Source organism: Uloborus diversus, chromosome 1 (genome assembly GCF_026930045.1).
Source record: "Uloborus diversus isolate 005 chromosome 1, Udiv.v.3.1, whole genome shotgun sequence".
In the NCBI taxonomy this organism is placed as follows: Eukaryota; Metazoa; Arthropoda; class Arachnida; order Araneae; family Uloboridae; genus Uloborus; species Uloborus diversus.
In genome coordinates this window covers 144,810,796-144,834,262 of record NC_072731.1, presented here as the reverse complement: position 1 = coordinate 144,834,262, position 23,467 = coordinate 144,810,796, and the positions used below count along the sequence as shown (strand labels likewise).

Below are 23,467 nucleotides of genomic sequence, written 5' to 3'. Positions count from 1 at the left end.
GCTTATTTCGACATTAAACTATTTTTAATGCGCAGATTTCAAAAATTAACATTATTTGTCTTCTTGCTTCTATTGCACTCATGGTCGTTACCAGAACAGGGGGTCATGCTATTCGCTCTTTTACAGCAACTTAAGTACAGCCAATAAATCAAACTATTCTCGTATTCTTGACTATAGATATGTGCTGTCACTTTCACCCTCACATCCCTTTTTTATTGGGGAAACACCATGGGTCCGCTTTTGTCCTCAGAATTGAAACTTGGAGCAAAAGATAAGCCACAAACGATGCCCTGGGAGCAGACCGTTTACGAAACGAGAGGGGACTAATTGCCTTTATTGGGGGCAATAAAAGGGAACGTTTATAGAAATAAGAAGACCATTGCTTTTGCATGTGAAAATATTCACATGCAAAATCACTTCTTTGTTCCACATAATTTATTTCCATTTTGCTAAAACATTGTTTCGAAAAATAAGAAAAGAACAGAAGGGCGCCTTTCGAGAGGGCGCACCGGGAAAAGTCCCGGTCAAGTCTATGGCCAGTCCGGGCCTGAATAAGCGGTATCTTAATTGCCTTTCTACCTGTGCATTAAGGCCGGGCAACCGTACAATATAAAATACACCACCAGCTCAATTATTCCTTCCGAGAACTGCAGTTTCGTGCTTTTTAGCACTCATCAGCCCGGAATAGGAAGTAACTGAGCTGGAGGCGAAAAACCTCTTAAAGGAGCCAAGAGAGCCAATCAAACTGGTAGTTTCTGTAGAATTAGCACACCAGACGAGTGACCGCTGCAATGATGTAGTTCAACTCAAAGGTTGATGGCAAAGCTAGGTATTTTGCACTGTAAGTTACCGCCCTAAGCCAGCTTTTCTACCTCAGCCGTGCCTTAGGACGGTAACTAACTGCAAAAAACCGTACAGTATGTTCTCTGTAAGAATCTCTGTGATGCGCCTAGACCGTTCGGCCGCTTTTCATGAAATTTGGCACAAAGTTAGCTTGTAGCATGGGGGTGTGCACCTCGAAGCAATTTTGCGAAAATTCGATTTAGTTTTTTTTCTATTCCAGTTGTAAGGACATTTTCCCGATCAAAATTATCATAAGATGGACGATTAAATTATGAAATTATCATAACGTGGAACCGTAACATGGGTACAAGCCAATTGGCGAGAAAATTCGCCATACATTATTTGTAAATACAGGGTGTTCCATTTTAACCTGCAAGACCTTTATTTTCGCAACTGTTAGTCCTAATTGTATACTTCCAATTGCAAAAATGTTCGAAATCAGATGCAAAGTAAAGATATTGAATGTTTGAAGCAAAAATAAAAATGAGTCAAAAAATACAAAATTTAACTTTTTATGCGGGCCCTAGGTACCCTAACTAATATTTAGGGAAATAATTTCCATTGAAAACTATTACTGACACAAAAAACTTGATTTTTGTGCGACCAAAACTCAAGGAGATATGCAAGTTCAAAGTTTTAAGGGACCATACAAAAAATGAGATTTTAACTTATCGCCCTTTCAGAATAACAGGTCGTCAAAGTAAGAAAAACAAAGTATTTATATTTTTCATTGCTATTCAAAAAAAAAAGCAAATGTTATGCACACTGCAAAACTTCGAACAATTTGAAAAACCACCCTGAACAGACATATAATTTTAAACACTTGTTAACCGCTATATTTCCCCCCAAAAGGTGTTATTGACAGCGAGTGAAAAGTGGTGTAAGTCACAGTTCTTTTCATTTTTACTTCAAACTTTCAATTTCTTAACTTTGCATCTGATTTTGAGTATTTTCGCAACTGGAAGTATGCATCTAAGACTAACGGTTGCGAAAATAAAGGTCTTGCAGGTTAAAACGGAACACCCTGTATACAGGCTAGGGTTTCCAGTTTGGCGCCGAATTCAGTCCCGCGAGATTTCGGGATTGTACGGAGTCAGTCCCGCGGGATTAATTGAATTAATGAAATTTTTACATCAAATAGAAAACGTTGTGCTTTTTAGGAAGGACTGCTTTTGTTACTTGAATTTTGTTACTTAGTTTTCTTGAATCCCGTACATCAATTGTTTCGGACTACAAAATCAACTCCCAACTAACCATTACCGTTTAGTATGCAAAAGTGTGCACTAAAAATGTCCAATGCGTCTTAACATAGACTGGGAAAGAACTTTAGCTCAAAAAATTGATGCGCTTGATGAAAACACGTGCTGTTGCTCTACAGCAGTTGGTTTTACTGAGATTAAATTATTGTGGACATTTACCAAAAGATCCCCATCAACTTCATCCCCTTCTGAAATAAACTCTTCTTTTCTTGTGCTTGGTTTTTGCTTAAGAACTGCAAATTTCAAACAAAAACGATGTCTACAGCATATTAGTTTTGCTGTTTCAAACTTAACTTGTATTGAAAATACAGTGTCCGCCGCTTATTAAAATCACATTCGTTCTGAGGACATTTGATTTTATAAAGCGGCTGATTTTATAAACCGGCACTCATGCACTGAAAAAAATAAAATGTTTTTAACTAGAAATACTCTAAAAAAGAAATAAATTACGATTAGTTGTATTTTATTTTTAGTTCAGTTGTATTGTATTATTTTAGTTCAGTTGCAAAATACAGTTGACATTTTAACTTTCATAAGGTACATTTTTAAATTTTCTCAAGGGTCTTAAAATATTGACTTATTGTTGTTTGAATTAAGAGAATTTGAATGTAAAGATTGAGAAATCCCTAATTTAATTGCAGCATCACACTAACTACATTTAGGAAGCTTGTCATACTAATTAAATTTCGAATTAATCTTTCACACTCAAGTCGTCATGACTTGCTAGCTAACAATTTTAAATCAATTGTAAAAATGAACTGTCAATCCCTGTAGATAGCTGAATGAGCACGAACTGATTGACTCAGTGGTGAGTGAGCAGGGCTGCATGTCGAAACAGTTCTGCGAAGTGGAAACAGGCAGCACCAACTAAATATATGGCTCTGAAACAATTCTCCTGAGACTGCTTCATTCTTCTTTTTTTTTCATTCAACTCCCCCCCCCCCGGCCAAAAAAAAAAAAAAAAACGTACAACCTTCACCTTTTTTTTTGTTTATGTGGAATTTGTTATTTTATTAGTACTGCAATGTTTTAAATCCTTGAAAGAAAAAATAAAATCCTGGTTCTATTCAGAGAAGAATAACATATGCTCTCCAAAAGTTTGATTTTATAAAACGGCAAGGATGATTTTATTAAAGGATAAACCTAACATGTTTTGATATAGAAATGATTCTGTTCTTCCAGATTTGATTCTATAAAGCGGCTGATTTTATAATCCAGTGATTTTATTAGTGGCGGGTACTGTACCTTTTTTCTTTCGTTAATGTTGGTCATTTTATCAGTGCATTCGATTCATTACAGCAGGGGTGAATGCTGGCAGTGGCGGATCTAGCCGATCATTTGAGGGGGGGGGGGACATCCAAAATGTTTGAACAAACTCTCGAGAAACATTATTAAAATGAATGATTCTAAAGGGAGAGTGATTGTGTTTGGAATCCCCCTTTCCTAGAAATATTTTACCTTAGAGGTTCTAAAAATCTTATTTTAAGCTATTTTTGCTCGTATTAGAGAAAGCGATGGAGGATTCGAAAAATTTCGAAATGAAAGTCATAAATACGCTAGTTTAGGCTCTCTTTGATCTCGTGAGCAATAGGTGACTCTGAGAACAACAGCATTTAGAGAACGTCCAAGTGTCTGAAGTTGGAATCAAGATAGGATGTAAATGAAGGAGCAAAATTTTGGAAATAATAGTTCTTTTTCGAGGAGAGAGAGATTTCTCTTCCAGTTAAGACCTAATTTTTTTTTAATGTAAGAAACATGTGTTGAATTTTGTTATTTTCTCATAATATTTTCGTTCTTTCTTTTTTTCTTTTTAAAAATATCCTAAAATCATAAGGCTTTGGGAGGGGGCCATGCCCCCCCCCCTCTAGATCCGCCCCTGAATGCTGGTTGGTTTACACAGAGTCGCAGTCTCAGTAAAAGTTTTTGGATAACTTCGCTAATTTTACCTCTCACTTTCAAGAAACATTCAAAACTTCAGCAGTTTAACTTACTGCACTGTCATGCGAGTCATCCTATGTTTCCTCCAAGTTTCTGTCGCCTCTTTTAGAGTCGTGCCGAATATATAAAGTTTCAGGCGTTTTATTGCTTTCTTCTTTGGAGAAAATTATTGTGCACTTTTTGTAAGTTTAAGGTTTTGAATGCGTTCCTTAAACTTACAGAAGTGCTCTGACATTGCATTCCGCTATATTTTAAATATTAGTAATGGTTTTTGAAATTTTTTTATAAATTTTACAAATTTTCTCAATTGCTGAGCTTACGAAAATTGAAACCTCGAATAAGAATACTAATTCAATCTCAAAAACATATTCACGACTTTTATTGTGTTTTTAATGGTAAATCCCCGGTTCATCATATATGAGACACAAAGATATACGAAGTGATTCAAACTTCAGATGATGCTTGTGAAAATAGTCGTTTCATGAGCTGCAAATGTTAGAAAACGTTTACATTGGAAAAAAAATGCGGGATTTGATATCCCACGGGATTGAGAACAAAAACCCAATTATAGCCCTGTGACATATGGCATTGTCCTGCTGGAAGATGCCATTTCCAGTAGTGAAGACCGACGCCATGTACGGGAGTACCTGATCTGCCCCGATGTTCACACAATCCACAGCCTTCATGATATGTTCTACCACAGCTAAGGGTCTCAGAGCCTGCCAGGAAAAATCCCCCAGACCATAATAACACCACCATCAGCCTGTTTACAACCAACGGTAAAAGATGGGAGCAACTGTTCGCCTGTAAGACGGCGAACCCTGACACAACCATGCATGTGATGAACATGAAATCGTGATTCGTCGGACCAGACAACTGTCTTCCAGTCATCCAAGGACCAGTCTCGGTGTTCTTGGTCCCACTGTAAGCGTAGTTGACGATGACGATTGGTCAATAGAAGCACACGAGTAGGAAGTCTGCTGCACAGTCCCATATCCAACAGTGTCCGCTGAACTGTGTTAAGAAACACTTTCACTCGCAACTGCATTGCATTGAGCTGTCAGTTGATCAACTGTCTGCCTCCGATTTTGCATTACCAAGCGGCCTAGTTTCTGACGTCCCTTATCTTTGAGGATGCGTGGCCGTCCAACACCCTTACGCCTACTGTTGGTTTCACCGTCCTTTTTCCACTTCACGTAAGTACAGCAACCAGAGATCATGAAAAACATACCAGTCTTGCAGTTTCTGAGATACTCGTTTTGAGTCTTCGGGCCATCACAATCTGCCCTCTATCAAATTCGCTGAGATCGATACCCTTTCCCATAATTCGCAAACGAAAGTGCTCGAATGAAGCCTGGCCTTCTCCAGCCTCAGTTATATACCAACCCCACTTCATCATGTAGTCTCCACGTCATCGAGACGAATTCTTTGAAAAAGTTAGGGATGGTCATAATGTTTTGGCTTTTAAGTGTATGTATCTATGTAGTCTGTGTCCGAGTTACTTCTCCCGAACGATTGTGAACTGACCATCGAACCAGGTATCGATGGATTCGAATCTTCCCGATCCATAATCCTCCGATGATAATTAGCGGAGATATCGATTAAAAACTTTTAATTATGACACTTAGATTTCGACATAAAATCCCAATTTTCGAAGGATTTCCTCCATTCAAATTTATTATTCAGTGCTTCATCTCAACGTTATGCAACAATGCTTTTATTAAAATTAGTAGCGGGGTGAAGAAAATCATTGAGACAAAAGGTCTGTTGCCACTTTTTTCTCGAATATGAACAAGTAAAATTCTTGCTTTTGTTTTAAAGGCTTTTCCTGTAATCGGGGGATTTAAAATGTTTACTTTTCGGTTATTTTCCCGCAATCTGCAGCAAAATTTTACTGATTTTTTTTTTTTTTTGTTTTAGCCTGAGTGTCGAACAAACGTCACTTGACGTAACTTTTATTTTCGATTTAGACCGTACAATGCTGGACGACGCAGCTACTATTTAAAATATTTTTCGTGAATTTAAACTTTTACTTACTATTTTTCTTATTAGTTCAGCTCTAAATTTTTCTTTCATACATAGCATCATTACATTAAATGTTTCATTTTCTTCTAGCGTGCGAAAATGCGAAGCATAAAAGTTTTAAATGTGTCAATCCTGCCGACTGTCAAATATGTTTGTTGATTAATGCGCTTGGAATACCCAAAATAAAACTTTTGCTCCCGTAAACTTCATTAAGAATGAGGAAGCAAGTTTTTAAAAACTTCAACTTTAAGATAATACTTTATTCGCGTCCGATCGGGAATGCAAGCTCACGCTATAGCATTCTGACTTTCTAGTGGAACACAATCTGATATATAAACGTGTCAAACTTAATTCTAAAATGTGAAGACTTTCTTTACATAATTTATGTTGATGTCGAAAAATAAAGTTCAGGATCCCAAAGGTTTTATATTCTAGTGCAAATGAAAGCCATGTCCTGTATCAAACTGGTCACTTTTGTTCACCCATCATAAAATTCCATAGCTTTGAGCTGTTTCTAAAGTATAAAGGTTTGCAGGGAACCATTATTGAATTTGCTTTTTCAGTGCAAAGAATATGATTCTGTGTTTCCTTAGGATTTGCGGGTCAAGTGGTTGGATATTTTCCATTAGTCTTTTAGAAAAAAATGTACAAATACAACGCTGTTTTACTCCCTTTTACAAAAAATAAGTATTGTATTCGCAAAAAAATTTTCACTCAAAAATCGACCTTAATTTCCATTTTACTCACCCCCGAATGAATATTGAGTTTTTTTTTCGACTCGACCACACGTGGATAAGTGCCTAAGAACGTATAGACACGCGAAATATCCATTTTGACGATTCCCGAGTTAATTACAACGAATTCTCTCGTGACGTCTGTATGTGCGGATGTATGTCGCATAACTCAAGAACGGTAAGCTGTAGAAAGTTGAAATTTGGCACGTAGACTCCTAGTGGGGTCTAGTTATGCACCTCTCCTTTTGATTGCATTGGGGTGTTTCTAAAGGGGTCTTTTGCCCCTTTTTTGGGGGGGGGAATCATTGTTAATTTCGATGTAAACTCAAGTGGTGTTATAATTTGACGGACCTTTGGCGATATATCGCCAGTCTTTTGTCGCCAACTTGGCGACATATTTGGCGATTTTTTTTTTTTTTAATTTGTTTCAATTTAGCCACTGTTGCTGATATTTAGAGAGTAAACTATTGAATCACACTAAAATTGCCAGTAATGGGGAAATGACATTAAAGTAGAGTAAAAGGAAGTCATGTGACTCGCACATCAGCTCGTTTTTTCTTTCCTTTTTTGAAATTTTTATTGTTTTTTTATTGACATTGTACATTTTGTATTTTTTTTTCTTTTCTCTGAAGGAAATTTTTTAAAATGTTCAGAAAATCAAGCAAGAAAACTATTTCAGTAAATTTTTCTCTTGGTAACAGGTGTTTGTTAGAAAAATGCAAAATAAATTGCCTTTCATTTAGCCTATCAGAAAGGATCAATGGTCACCTGAAGTAGAAAATAACAAATTTTTGTAGCCTTGTTTCGTATTAGTTGCATTTGATTCACACTCAACCGTGGCTCGACAAAATGGAAGAATGTTTTGCGTAGCCTTAATAACTGCCAAATTTCGATTAGTCTTTTTTTCGAAAACATTCCAATTGTTCCATTCCTACAAAAAAAAAAAAAAAAAACCGGTTTTTGTCGTTAATTAAGTCAGTGTTTTTACTTTGCCTTCCGCTTGATATTTCTATATATATTGTCTTTGCAATTGGTTGATAGCGGGTCACGTAAAATGATGAAACGCATGTTTGTTCGTTCACTATTTCCTCGAGACAGGCCAGGGGTTCGAGTCGAGCCATGTCTCAAAACGTTCAGAATTTTCAAAGGAATTCATTTACCTCTGTCCCAACTTTTTTGGACTGTAACTAACGGAAATAACCATGTTACGGTTCCACGTTTCGTTATGATAATTCCGTAATTTACTATTGCACGTTGTAATAATTTGCTCGGTAAAATTTTCTTAAAATTAGAATAGAAAAAGAACAAAATCGAACTTTCGAAAAATCGCTTCGAGGTGCACAGCCCCATGCTACAAATTAACTTGGTACCAAATTTCATGAAAATCGGCCGAACGGTGTAGGCGTTATGTGCGTCATAGAGATCCAGACAGACAGAGATCTAGGTAAACTTTTATCTTTATTATTAGTAAAGAAAGATAATAACCCTATGGAAACACCACTGCCCCCCACAGATTATAATTTTGAATGAATTCAGCGTGTCTTAATCTATGTACCCGAGGTGTTACTCGCAGAAAATACTCTGGGTCTGGGTGTTTTGAAAATCTTGGTGTAGATTTTTTTTTCCCATTTGTATAAAATGTATGAATCTAGAATGTTAAACCTTTGTAGAGTTTTGACGATTAGATTTTCAAAAGCAATAATTTATAGTTCAATGGTTAATCTACTGTAGTTGAGTAACACAATTTTTACTAAGCACTATAGTGCACTCAAAAGTACTAAGTAACTTTTCTGGGTCAGAAAGGACATTTTAAGTATTCCTGTAGTTTTCAATTATCCCGAGAAAAAACTTCACAAACGAAGAAAAATGCGGCTCAAATCATGTCGACAATGTTTTATCATGATCTAGCTTTTAATCATAAATTTGAGTGTTGAAACATGCATATTTTTCTTAATGGGAAAGTGGTTTGAAATGTTTTGAGCGCACTTTTCTTCGTTTGTGAAGTCTTTTTCTTGGAATATTTGAAAACTGCAAAAATACTTAAATTGTCCTTTCTGACCCAGAAAAGTTATTTGGTACTTTTGATTGCATTATGAAAAGTGAATAGTATTTTTTTTTAAATCTGTTATTTTAAAGTTTTTCCTTTTCAAACAAAATTTTATTTTAGAATTTATTTTTTTGCTTTAAGTCGTACATTAAAGTTAAACAAATCATTTAGTGACTGAATAACGTTTACACGACGGTGAATAAATTTCATTCTTGCTCCAGAGAAGCCTTGATTCAAAATTTTCATTATGATTACTATTAACGTTACTGTTGCAAGGCAACAAAATTTGTAACAATGGGTTTTATATTTAAACACTAGTGGTACCCGCACGGCTTTGCTCCTTGTAGAAAATTAAAAGGTTTTTTGGTTCGCCTGTATATATACAAACAATGTAAGGTGAATTGCTCGCCGATTGACTTACCTATGTTACGGTTCCACTTTGTAATAACTTGGTAATTTACTCGTCCAACTCGTCCATCTTCTGATAATTTTGCTCGGGAAAATGTTCTTAAAATTTGAATAGAAAGAGAACAAAATCGATTTTTCGAAAAATCGCTTCGAGGTGCACACCCCATGCTACAAACTAACTTTGAGCCCAATTTCATGAAAATCGGCCGAACGGTCTAGGCCAGTGGTTCAAAATCAATTATTTGATAAAAGATTTTTTAAAAAAAAATCACTTGATTTAAATCATGAGTTAAACAGGGTTCGTACGGGTCATGGAAATCCTGGAAAGTCATGGGGAAAAAAAAAGCGAATTTCAAACCTGGAAAAGTCATGGAAAATTGAAATTTCCATTGAAAGTCATTGAAATTTATTTCAGGTCATGGAAAAATGTCCTAGACAGTGATAAAGTAACAGTAACTAAAAGAGCATTAGAAATCTTGAGTGATTTAACAGTATAGCACATAAAAGCTATTAAAAGTGACCAATTGAAAGATCCCAAAATCAAATCTAAATTTTGAAAAATCATTGTATCCTCTTCTGTCGCTGCCGCTTGCCTTTCTTGCGATGTGATTTTACTATTTGGACATCTCTTATCTTGAATTACTGTTATTTTCAACACTTCTTATGTTTTATATTATGTAGTAGCGAACTTGCACGTTCTTGGTTTTGCCACGCCCACTCAAAAAAAAAGCAATTCAATCGCATTCGACTTTGATTCCATCACTCGTAAGAACTTTGTTATTATATTTATCAGAGTTTATCTTAATTTGTTGAAGGTTTTAGGTTTTTGTCAGGCGATAGAATACAGAAAAGGTGAAATTCTAATACTCTAAAACAGTAGTGCCGAACATACGTCCCGCAAAACTAATCCATGCGACCCACTGCTACGGTCAACGTTAGAAATCATACATGTTCTGGAATTTCTGAATCTATTAATTCGTATGCATTTGAAAATGTGCAAATAAGTAAGCAAAACAAGTACTTTTGAATCAGAAGATTGATTCATTACTGTATGGTTTTTCAAAAAAAAAAAAAAAAATGTCTGGTTTAGAAACAAAGAACTAAACTATGTGGCTTTACTTTAAAGAACCAAAATACTGTCAAGTTAGGTGGATGATTAAATGCACTATTGGGGACACTGAAAGGCAACTTTTGATGCAAATTTATTGAATTTTAGTGATGACTCATTCAACCTTTTTCCCATTGATTATCACTCTGTTTGTTTATAAAAAATAAATAGACATTTAAGCATCATAATTTTTGTTTCATTACATTTTTACTTTACTTAAATTTAAATGATGAAGACAAATAAGAATAGTTTAGTTTTTTGAGTGTAGACTTATATTTTTTACAGGGTGGCGACAGATCAGAGAGATCAGGGAAAAGTCAGGGAACTTTATTAATCAGGGAAAAGTCAGGGAAATATCAGGGAATTTTGAAAAAAATTACAAAAAATCAGAGAAAATGGATTTTATGAAGAAAAATTTTTTTTTTTTTTTTGCTTTACAAAATTAAGTACTCTAATTCCCTACGCATTTTTCGCCAATTGTCTGTTCAAAAAAAAAAGTAAAATTAATGGGGTGCGATTATACACTGCCGCATATTTGTGCATCTTTTTTCCTCAACGTTAAAGTATTGAATCTTACCACAGGATGAACTTCCTAAAATTGCTTCTGTGTCTGTTAGGTTTTTTATTTTACCTAGCTTGAAATTTCCCTTTACGCTTTCAATGCTACGTAAAATTAACAACCATACAGGGGCAGTTCTCAAAAGGTGGGAGCAAACACAGACCTCAACTTTGAAGCTTCAACACCAAATAACTTTCATTTTAATTCACTCAAAAATTTTTGAGTTAAATTATAGTACTGTATAGAGACAAGAATTGACATAAATTATGGAAAAAATGCTCTTTAAATGCCCTTAAAAAATATTTTCTTTGCTAAAAGACGCAATTTTGCTCAGTTAACGTTTTGGTATGTCCAAATGTACCATTAAAAAAAATTTTTTTTAATTATTTCCATACGTTTCAAAAAAAAAAAAAAAAAATTAAAGGTATGAATCTTACACTGAATAATTTTTTGTTAATATTTTACACAAATAACAAAAGTAAAGACAGATTATTTACTTTGTAAACGATTTTAGAAAAAGTAAGTTTGAAATTTGATGCATGTCCAAAAGTTACGATCTTTACAAGGCTATTATTTGAGAACTAAGTATGTAATGTTTTCGTTTTAAAAGTGTTTATCGAGTCTCAAAATCAATTTTTAATTGTTTAAAAGTGTTTTCATAAGCTTTTATGCAGTATCTTAGAAGAAAAATAATTTTTCTTAAACGTACATGTGAGATGTCCAAATGGCGTTACGATCTTGACGCCGATAATTCTGTCCATTTATTCATAATTTTTGATAATTCTACTGTCTTCTAACCTCAATAGAAAAGGTTATTATAATGTTATCTTCTTTAATCCATTGGTATTTTGCATAATTAATATGTTACACATTGAACAATACATAAATTAGAGTAGAAACTGGCTGGTTATGATCGTAACAAAAGCCCTTTTGCGCTAAAATCGCCAAGCAAACCTCCGTTGGCAACAATACAGTATACGATAAGCTAAAGGTTACCAGAGGGGAATTCCAGTTTGACAAATGTAGTTTATCGTCAGCTGTACCAGTTTTGGCGACTTTATCACCTGCGCTAGCAATTTTCTTTCCCTGCTTTTAATATTTTAGAATTCTTTTTCTCTTCTTTCTTTTAGAAACATAATTTAACGATCTTCAAATAGAAATACGAATTTCTTTTTTCAATAATTTTTTTAGAAAGAATATTCATTATCAAAACTGATGTCTCTTTTTACATTTGTATTATTTTTAATTTGAAGCTTTTTTTTTTATCTTTCATCAACTTCTTCAAAATCATTCCAAAACTTTATTATATGTAAAGAGCAGCATGTATATTCATTCAAGTACTTCATTAATATCCTCTTTATTATTAAATTGCAAAATTCAAAAAGTAGTAAATAAGATTTTCATTGGAAAAGTTAAAAATCAGATTAACAATTGCCAAAAATGGTGAAACTTACATTATGATGTCCAAAATCCCTTACCTACAGACTACTGATTTAATTTCCTAATTAACAATTTTTACAAATATCTGCTGCCTTTTCATGTTCATATATTGTGTTCTAGGTATACATACTATAGAATAAAAGCAAAATTTATGTCAAATTTGAAAATTTTTGAATTTGCTCAAAGTTAACTTTTTTGTTCCCACCTTTTGAGAACTGCCCACAGGCAAAGAGTGAATGCCTTAGCTCCTTTGCCTTTATTCCATCGTGTCAAAGTAATTAGCGTTCTGTAATCACGATTTCAAGAAGAAATCTTTGGTTTTTGAACTAATACTAATACTACAAACGCTTAAAAGTTATTATACTTCTTCGCGTATTTAATTCAATTGCTAAAATTGAACTTTCAATTTTAAAAAACTTTTTTTTTGCCGTTATACTATTTGTTGTCACTGCAGATTATAAAGGTTTTTCTTTTCTTTAGACTTAAATGATTCTTTTATTTTATAACCAAGTTGTATTCTTCTTTTATGTATTTTGAAATTAACTAATTGCTTTTTTTTTTTTTTTGCATTTCAAAGTTGTTTGTTACAAAAGCAATCTAAGATTTTTTTCGTTACATACTGAAATCATTTGAAATAGAGTTAACTTGTGTACTTAAGTAAATATCTTTATTTTTTTATTGTTAAAATGCTGTATTCATTCATTAAAACCCATGTTCTTGATTAGAGAAAAGCTCCCTATGAATGGATGTCAAATGGTTTCATCTGTTTTGCATAAATATGTCAATTAGTTATATAAGAATAACTACATTACTTCCATTCCTTCACTATTACTTGTTATTCTTGCAACAATTATTATACTGTTTGAAAACTTAGTTCAAAATAATTTCAATTAGTTTTTAGTTCTATCATAAATACACATATGTTTTTAAGAGTAATTTTAATAGTTTCTTAAAAATTTTATGCTAAGTGGTTTCTGGAAGAAAAGTTTTTTTTTTTTTTTTTTTTTTTAATTTTCTTTAATCTTTCCATGTAGAAAAATTTAATATACTGTTTTGTAGGTTTTTGTTCCCAAAAAAATTGATTTGATATGTTTTTTTTTTAACCATTCTATTTAAAAAGTAGCATCTTTTAAAAATATATCTTTAGTTCAAGTTTACACAACTTAAAACGTTTAAAATACTGCATTTTATACAAACATACAATGGATTTCAAGTAGAGCAAAGAAAAAAAACCATTATTATTGGTAACGTAAATCAGGGAAATTTGGTGAACTTAATCAGGGAACTTTTTTTCACAGTTCCTGTCGCCACCTTGTTTTACATTATGAGTAAGTGCTTCAATGAGGCTGTGGCATTCATGTAGACGTTTTGCTAAAGCTCATTTCCAAAAATTAGCAAGTTTGAGATTAAATTGTGCTATTCTCTTCGTGAACAAGATCATGAAAATGTTTATTGAAGTCATGAAAAAGTCTTGGAAAAGTCATTTAATTTTTTCATCCAAATCGAGTATGAACCCTGGTTAAATCAACCAACCCTTTTTTTTTTTTTTTTTTTTAACAAATAGGATCAGCGAGACGTGCGACTTCACGGCTTGCACATTTTAACATATTCTGCCTGTTACAAAATGAGGTGGTCCATTTTCGCTTCCTGTTCTCCCCGCCATATCTTCGTGGTCAGACTTTAATTATTTTGTTTGCATGCCGCTTGCGAAATTGCAAACAATCAACGATGCTTCACAAAGAAAACTTCTTTTTTCAATGCTTGATTTTAGCAACTTTTGTCTTTTGTTTTCAATCGGTTTTAATGTAAATTCGTTTTTAAACAAAAGGCTATAAAATTGTCTTTTATGTGTAAGAAATTAGTGACTTGTTTCGCATTTGTCGCTTTCTAGCTTTGTGTGCCTTTAGCATATCAGCATTCCATTGCCGAAGACTATATGAGGCAGTGAGAAGCAAAGGGATGTAAGTGGAACTTTTCTAAATTTTTTTCTAAATCATGCTGTATAGCAGCAATTACCAGGGCTACTAGTACCTTCTCTTGCCCCAGGACAGAGGAGAGGTTCACCTACCATGTGTACTGGTTATCTCCAAATTTTTAATTTTGCCACTTACATCTCTTTGCTTCTCACTGCCTCATATGTTCTTATGTGGTTCTTGCTTGATAAAATAACATTCAAATAGCAGAAACTTGCAACCAAAAAAAAAAAAAAAAATGCAGATAGTGTTTAGGGATTACCAGAGCCTGATTACCGCAGGGGCATGTGGGGCACAGGCCCCTCCTCTTAGATTTCAGGGGGCCCAAAATCCCCTTAATTTATCATGCTTATTAAAAATAATTAATGATTTCACCCAGAATCTAGAGTACAATGATATCATTGATAGTTTTGCAAATGCCAAAACAAGGGAAAAATCTATTGGTTGATAAAAATTCCCCTAAAAAATGCAATCTCTTTGCAAATCAGAAAACCACTCTAAATTTAGTGTGTATTTACTTTTAAAAGTTATATCACAGATAATTTTGGTATTTATGGTTTACTGCAACGGGCCGAGTTTAATCACATCTTATAAATTTATCGTATTATCTCTTCTACTTTGTAAATGTATGTATTATATTGTGGTACCACCAAATTTAGTATGGTTGTGTAAAAACGCAAGTATTGAAATATTTTATTGCTTCAACGCATAAAAAGAGCGGGAATGGAGGGGAAGGGGGGCACAAAATGAATGTCGTGCCCAGTGTCTTCTAAAATCTTAGTCGGGCCATAGGGGGGCCCTGAAATAGAAAGGTGCCCCATGTCCAATGTCAGGATGATCAGGCTCTGGGGATTACGAGGTGTCCCGAAAACGCTTATGTATGTTTTGTAATGAACTTTCTTTAGACTATAACAATGGCTTGTTCCATTTAAATATGCGTTTGATTCAAGTGCGAATCCAGAGGAGGGTCATGATCCCCCCCCCCCCCGTCCATTAAGTGTTCGACTAATTCCCTGTAGAAACTGTGTCTGCATTTTATATCCAAAATCAGCGAGGAATTATTTAAACTGATGTAAAATGAAGCAATGATAATTCTTTAGATTGATTGAATAAATTGTGGTTAAGTCGTCTCTGAATCTGTTCTCTTATGCTTAAAAACAGCTATTAGTTACAGTTATTATTATTATGTATTGGTTAAGAATCAGCATACTAATCATTGATATACATTTTTTATAAATCACTCTTAAGTTGAATATTCAAAAATGCTTCAAGTCATTCACAAAGCCGCGAAAAGTACACATACAAAAATATAATAAAAGAAAAATAATTTCGCTATGCTGAAGTCTTATTTCATTATGTAGTCTTTGAAGTACTCTTTTTTTTTTTCTCTTTCAAATTATTGAACAAAATTATTATACGCATTATTTATTGATAATTGTTACTTTATTAGTAATTTATTTATTTGAAATTTACGCCTTCCAAATGTTTCCGTATTTGTAGAATCACACATACATTAAAAATAATTTTGATTTGCATATTACATATTTATAATGAAGATATTTCATTTCAGATAATCATCGTATCAAAATGAGCAAGATGACTCTGAGCTAGAACAAAATTCATATTTTAGGTAAGTTAACCTATCAAAACTTTTTACTCGGTTTATGTTTCTCGCTTAATGTTATACTTATTAAATTATCCAGTGTCTCCTCGAACAATTTTAATATTGAGATTGGTAACGTTTCGCAGTCAACTATCGAAAATTAACTTAAAAAATAGTTAAAATCATAACATTAATGCTGTTACTACTACTTTCTCCCAACTACTTCCCCTCTAGTGCACCCAATCTAATTTCGATCCATTATATGATGTGGTTTATATAGCGAACGGACACAAAGCAAACGAAATCCTCATATATATAACAGCTGATGATCGAGTAACGCGCGTGTTTCAGCAATGAAACTCGCGCCGCGGCATAATTTGATAATGTGTTTTAGTAATATTTAACATGCAGGAAAAGGCTTTATTGTGACAAGGCTGAACTCGATCCGGTAGCTTAACTGTTTCACTTGTAAGACTGTCATTTCAGTGGAATGAAGAAACGAAAAAGCGGTCAACTGTGAACGCTATCTACTGGAGTTAACCCACTGGAGTTAAGATTAAAATTTCAACTATCAAAATATCACCAAACATGCAATTAATTCGTTTAAATGTAGAAGAAGAGAAGCAATTTTCACCCGTCATACTTTGATAGGCAGGGGGTGCCCATCTCCCCAAGTTCGATGGAGCAATTCCCCCCCCCCCCTAATTTTTTCTCGACCCTCTTTCCGTTTTTTATTTTTTAGTTCTTTTTTTTATTCTATTTATTTATTTTTAAATATTTTTTATTTATTTATTTATTTTTAATTAATATTACTATCAAATAATGTAAGTTTTAAAAATATGAATAAATTTAAATAAAGAAATAAAAATAAATAAAAAATCCCCTCCCCCAAAAAAATTGATGCTGCAACTTGCGCCATAATCCCCCTCCCCCCACCTCTGTGGGCACCCCTATTGACGGGCGACTTTCTAGTCTTTTAATAAGGCCCGTCATTTAGGGACGGTCAGGAAGGGGCACACTCCCCCCTCCCCGGCTTTCAGAAATGAATGTATAGTCGACTCTCGATAACTCGAATCCCTCAATTATTCTTTTATTTCGAAGCTTTTATTTTGTCCCAAATTAATTTAATGTTTTCAATACAAATTTGTCTTGAAATCTCGTATGTACTCCTTTTATGTCGAAGTTTTTATGAAAGTTTCATTTCCGTTTTATGCATAAAAATGCAGCCAAAATAAGAAAAAAGTTTTGTAGGAGAATGAAAATTTATTTGAAATAGTGACCCTTAATGCTCACAGTGTTGCAAGATACCTTGAAAAGTATCCCATTGGGCTCTTTTTTGCCATATCTGACGACTTAAAATTTCATTGCTGATTAATCTTTGTAAAACTTGAAAATTTGAAACAAATAGGAAGAATTATCCTTTTTTTCAAAAGTAATTAGGACAAAAGACGTAAAGAAATGCGAACTTAAATCAAGAATTTGGGCCTAGGACATATATAAACAGTAGTTTAAACTGCTTTTAAAATAAACTGCTATTAAGAAGTATTTTCTTTACAAAGTTTTTTATCACTAATAATTAACTTTATCCAAACTATATGTGTTGCAGTCAATCTGTCATGCACTATTTCTTTAAAATAAAATAAAAATTAAAACTCGGAAAGGGTTTATCGATAACTCGGAGGTTTTAGCTGGTCCCTTGGGACTTCGAGTTATGGAGAGTTAACTGTATTTACGAGGATTTACTCAGAAATAAACTTTCTACAGAGCTCCAGGGAAGGTGCTTCACTGCGCAGTTCAGTCACTGCTCAGCAGACGTCTATTGTGAGGTTCCCATTGTTGATCCCACCAAATACAAAAGGACTCCACCCGTAGATATTCATCATCTGTTGACAAACGTGTATGGCTGCAAATTCATGTCCGTTCAACATGTCCGAAAGTGGTGAGGAAAATTAGTGACGGTAGGAAGAAAGTTCACGATGAAGAACGGAGTGGAAGATTATCAGAGTTTGAATGAACTGTCATGCCTCACCCACCTCGCCTACTTTGCAGTCCGGACCTCGAGCCTAGTAATTATCATTTGTTCCCCAAGTTTGAGGAACATCTGGGAAGCCAACATTTCCGTAGCAACCGGAGTCAAAGAAGAGCTCAAACGCTTCCTCAACGGGCAGTTTTTACGATATTAGGATGCAGTAACTTGAGCACCGTTTACATAAATGCGTAGAAAAAGATGGTGATTATGCAGAAAATTAGAGTGAAGTTTTTTCTTTCCGGCGATGTAAATTTCTGTGAGAATAAACAGCGTTGTCTGTTCGTAAAATTGATGGGAACCTTATTTCTAATGAACCCTCGTACAAAAAAATTTTTGAAAAAAAAAGTAGAACCGACTTCAAAATTGCTCTAAAAAGTGAAAAATAATTTTATTCTTTAAACACCATCGATAATGCTTTTAAACATAATTTTTGAAGTTGGCGCAAAAACAAAACGTAAAATCCAGTGTAACCATGCTTCGTTCATATATTTTTTTTTTTTTTTTCGGAAAAGCATCCAAAGTTACGAACGAAACATTTATATCGCTATTCAAATATGCTGTCATCAATGCATAATGTATGTGATAGTGAAGAAACTGGTCCTGGTTAAATTTATAGTTGTATTTGAGTTATGGCTGCGAATGATTTTATCTATCGTTTTTGCGCCAACTTCAAAAATTATGTTTAAAAGCATTATCGATGGTGTTTAAAGAATAAAATTATTTTTCACTTTTTAGAGCAATTTTGAAGTCGGTTCTATTTTTTTTTTCAAAAATTTTTTTATTTCATTCTTTTTAGTGTAAATGTAGGTATTTCAGAAATAATAAGAAGTTACCATCACGAAACTTCACATTTTTTCTTAAAAATGCTCCATACTAAAAAAAAAACTATTGACACGCGTCAAACTTTAAGCGATTGGCACTAAAAACTTATCTTTGTTCCTCTCTGGAAATCATGCGTACTTAATTTAATTATAACCATTTAAGTATTACGTTTTTCCTAACTAATTTACATTCCACAGCATCTAAGTTGCTCATGATGCAATCCTGTATTTTCTTACTTAGCCCGGATCATCTGTTATCGGCATAGATGATAACGATAAAAATACTACAGAGTAGTTGAGTCAAACCTAATGATAGCATTGTGAAGGCTAAGCAGATCATAATCACTGCATCACCTCGCTTCCAGGTTAGGTTTACCCCTACTATGGAGCAATAGCGCTGAAGAAAGGAAGATTTTGATAATTCACATAATGTTACTATAAATCAGCAGGGTTACTAAAATAAAATTATTTACGCCAAAAATGAGACGACAGCGCCAGATTCCCCATTATCGAAATGTCCCTTGAAGAAATTTGATGCTTGCTTCAGAGAAGTCTTCATTCAAAATTATCATTACAATTACTATTAATGTAACTGTTATATGGCACCAAACTTTTATAACAATGAGTTTCCTATTGTCGCGTAGATGAAGATAGCGAAGACAATGTGAAAGCAAAATGAAGCGAATACTCGTTAGTCTCAACTCGAGATCTTTATTCAGAACCACGAATGAACGTTACATCTCCTTATATACAACTTGAGAAAGTGCTGGAATTTTCCAGACTTGGAAAGATACAGAAATTAATAGAAGATTCGAGAAAATACGGGAAACAGTAGAAACGAAATTTTAGTAAAATTCACTTTGTCCTAGTCGGGATTTGAACCCGGGTCGCTCGTGTGGGAGGCAAGAATTCTACCATTGAGCCACCGTTATCCACGGATGAAAAGTGCGAACTTCGCTACAAAAACATTTAATAGGGAAATTGCATAAAATTTACTGTTTTTTGCCCATAACTTTTTTTCTAAAGAACAAATATGGTCAAACAAAGTAATGGGACCTAAGTTGAGCCATCCCCTATCCATTAAAAAAAGAATCATCAAAATCGGTTCACTAGGTGAGACGCTATGAGTGGACAAACAAAAAAAAAACATACATACGGTATGAATTGATAACCGCCTCCTTTTTGAAGTCGGTTAAAAAAGTTGGCGTATCTTTTGCTGTTTTTCATTAGAATTCGTGTTGAATGCATCCCCCCCCCCCCACCGAAAAAATACGAAATGACGAGCCAGCTTGGCAAGTTTAGAACTTTAAAATTCTGATTAAAAAAAAGTACTGAGGGTGCGACATCGATATCTGCGTTATCGAAACATTGATGTTTTCACCATCGATTTTTTGGGTGAATTAATGTTTTGCGTTTTAATATTGTGACTAAGCGAAAAACATCATCAAATTTAAAAAAAAAAAACACTTTGACCTTTAGTTGAAAGTAGAATTTTGATGGAAATGACATCATAGACGACATTAATCACATTGGAAAAAAAGAGTTTATATGTATAGCTGCCAAAAAAAAAAGACTTTCATTGGCGAAAGGCTAACAATCATCTGATGGGGCACATTGTTAACTAAAGTAACCCAAGCCGTAGCCAGGATTCTGTTTCGGGTGGGCGGGAGGGGGGGGGGGGTCATAGTGAACAAAGTTTGTCGACAAAAAGACGAGAGAAAAGCAACCTATTGCTATGGTCTTTGAAGCATATTGCGCATTGGTAGACATATGTCAATGGGGGGGGGACAGAAAAATTAGGAAGACTTAGGGGGTGGGGCAGGCGGTATCATTGGAATATATGCCCCTATGATGTAGTATTTGTTTTTTGTGTAGTATTTCGTACGATTTTTTATAATTAATTTTATAGTACCAAAAGTCGAAGGAACATCTTGTCCCTTTCATGGGGTTAGTTGTTCCGCGGGTGGGGCAAGTTGTTCCGATATCAACACGACGAAACGATGATGATTTCGAGATGAACATTCTTTCGAGACAAGTATTTGTTAAAGATCTAATTTGTGATTTAAAAAAATGATTCTTGATTAAAAACAAGTGTTTATTTAAAGATTAATAATCAATATGGTCCGGAATAATGAAATGTTTTTCTTAAACTTAAAAAAAAAAAAAAAAAAAAAAACTTATTTCACATTTTAGCATCGATAATTTGTACTTAAAGGTTCTATTATTACACTTTAAGTACAAATACATATATTAAGGCACAGTTAATAAGTATAGTAATATTATAATATATTAACATAGTAAAATATAGTAGAAATAGAATAATGTAGTAAAATGAAATAAAATATTTAACAGCTTCTGTAGCTAATAAGCTACGATAATTAGTTCAGTCTGCAATCATAACAGAAAACCATCTTTGATTATAACTGATACGATACTTCGCAGACGATCCATAAACGAGGTTAGTGCAAATGGTAACAATGAGCTCCCAATTACTCACGAGCGGATATTGTTTTTTGCAGATTTGTTTATTTATTGTTTATTTATTTATTTTTGCATTTGTAAATTACTGAATATGTCTAGAAAATACTCATTTTGACTTAACATGTGCAAGATATATTTTTAGACATTCCAATATTTGTTTCTTTCTCTTTTTTACCAAAGACATCAATGTCTCCTCGGTTATCGAAACGTGACTAGTTGAAACCCGATTTTTACATCCAAACTCTTTATGCCTGTAAACGAGTGACCAGCCAGTTTTGCTAAAAAATATTCTCCTGCTTTACACGTTTGACGTAACCTAAGTTGGTTTGATTTGGTTGATTTGTTTGCAGCAGTGGCGTATATATGTTTTTATTATGGAGGGGACCCATATAACCAAGATTAGCCTCCCCCACACCACTTTTTTTTTTCAATTTCATTTTCCTTTGGAGGGGGGGGGGAGCAGCAGTGCCCTGATCTTCTCATTTTTTCGAGGTGGGATGAGGATTTCATACTGTCACCTAGTGGCGCGATCAAAGAATAATTTTAGGGGATTATTCTTAAAAATATTTTGCTTCTAGTAAGGGGGATGGGGGCCAGGGGTTCTCCCCCGGAATTTTTTTCGAATTGTAGTTGCAAGATTGCAGTTTTAGACTGCCTCTGGCAATGCTACAGGGAGAAAAAATTAGATGGGTTTTCTCAGAAATTTAAATTTTAAAAATGCTATTATAGGCTATATTTGTTGACGTTAGTGTAATGAAAGAAATGGGACTTTTTGAAGTTGATCCCGATTGATTTTTCTAAAAAACAGAGCGAAATCTATCACCCCTCCACCCGATTTTTCGAAATTGAAATTCTAAAAACGCAGTTTCAGACTAATTTTGATGATGTTACGGGCAGGGCGGTTCTGGGGTCCAAAAAAAAATGAAGTTTTAAAGAAATATTCAGTGACACTAGGTAGGAAGGGATTTAAACGCTCACCACATTAAATTTTTCGAAATTGTAGTTTTCCCGTTTTCAGATTTCATACGGGAGCAGTCTTCCTCCGAAATGTTTTCGTAGTTGAAGTCTTAAAAGCGTGACTGTGGACCATATTTGGTAACGTTAGGAGTTCGGCCAGTTTTCAAAATTGAAGCTCCATAAAAGTAAACTCAAACGGTTTTCGGTGCTTTCACAAGGCAAGGTAAATGTCCCTTGGAAATGTTTCGACATTGAAGCTCTGAAATCGAGGTTTCAGAAGCTCCTTAATGGTTTTAGTGGGTGAAGGGGGCTTGTGAAGTGTAGCATTTTGAAGACTTTCTTATTTTTAGACCGATTAGAAAAAAGGGGGAAAATTTTTTACCTGATCAATAGTCAGTAACTTTTGAATTTTTTTATTTTAAGGTTCGTTTCTTAAGCAATTCTGATTTTTTTCGTAACATTAGGCAATCTTGGGGAAGGAAGAGTTCGAGAATCCTCCCCTGAAAGGTAAAATGCAATTTTAGGTCATCTTTGGAGGTAAGGAATGGTTTTAGCGATCTTCCTCCAAAATTTTTCAAAATTGAAGGCATAATTTTTGGTAGTAATCTTAGTGAAAGAATGTTGGTTCGGGTTGAGGACCCTCCTCCAAAAATGTTTTGGAATTGATGTCTGAATAACGCCTAAATAAATAATTTTTAACCGACGAAAAAACGGAGGAGGTTCTCAAGTCGACCCGTATATATATATATATATATATATATATATATATATATATATATATCTTATACTTATAAAATCTGAGTATCTATCTATCTATCTATGTCCAAGCTTCTTCTCCCGAACGACAGTGAACTGACCATCGAACCAGGTATCGATGGATTCGTCATCTTCCTGTCTTCATGTTTGGCTATTTAACATAATCCTCCGATAATAATTAGCGGAGATATCAATTAAAAATTATTAATTATGACTCTTAGATTTCAAAATAAAATCCATATTTTTCGAAGGCTTTCCTCCATTCAAATTATTATTCAGTGCTTCAACTCAACTTTCCGGATGAACGCTTTTATTAAAATTTACAGCGTGAAGAAAATCATTGAGATAAAAGATCTGTTGCCTTTTTTTTTTCTCGAATATGCACGGGTAAAATTCTTGTTTTTGTTTTGAGGCTTTTCCTGTAATCAGGGGATTTAAAATGTTTACTTTTAGGGGGTTTTCCGCAATCTGCCGCAAAATTTCACC

At 34.0% G+C, this 23,467-nt stretch overlaps 1 protein-coding gene across 1 annotated transcript in view; it reads left to right on the top strand.

Annotated features, from left to right (window-relative positions):
- Window positions 1–23,467, top strand: part of LOC129232698 (plasma membrane calcium-transporting ATPase 2-like) — a 351,543-nt gene that overhangs the window by 229,863 nt on the left and 98,213 nt on the right. Inside the window, 1 exon segment of the mRNA XM_054866826.1 lies at window positions 15,905–15,964. The gene's annotated coding sequence lies outside the window, so the exon portion shown is untranslated.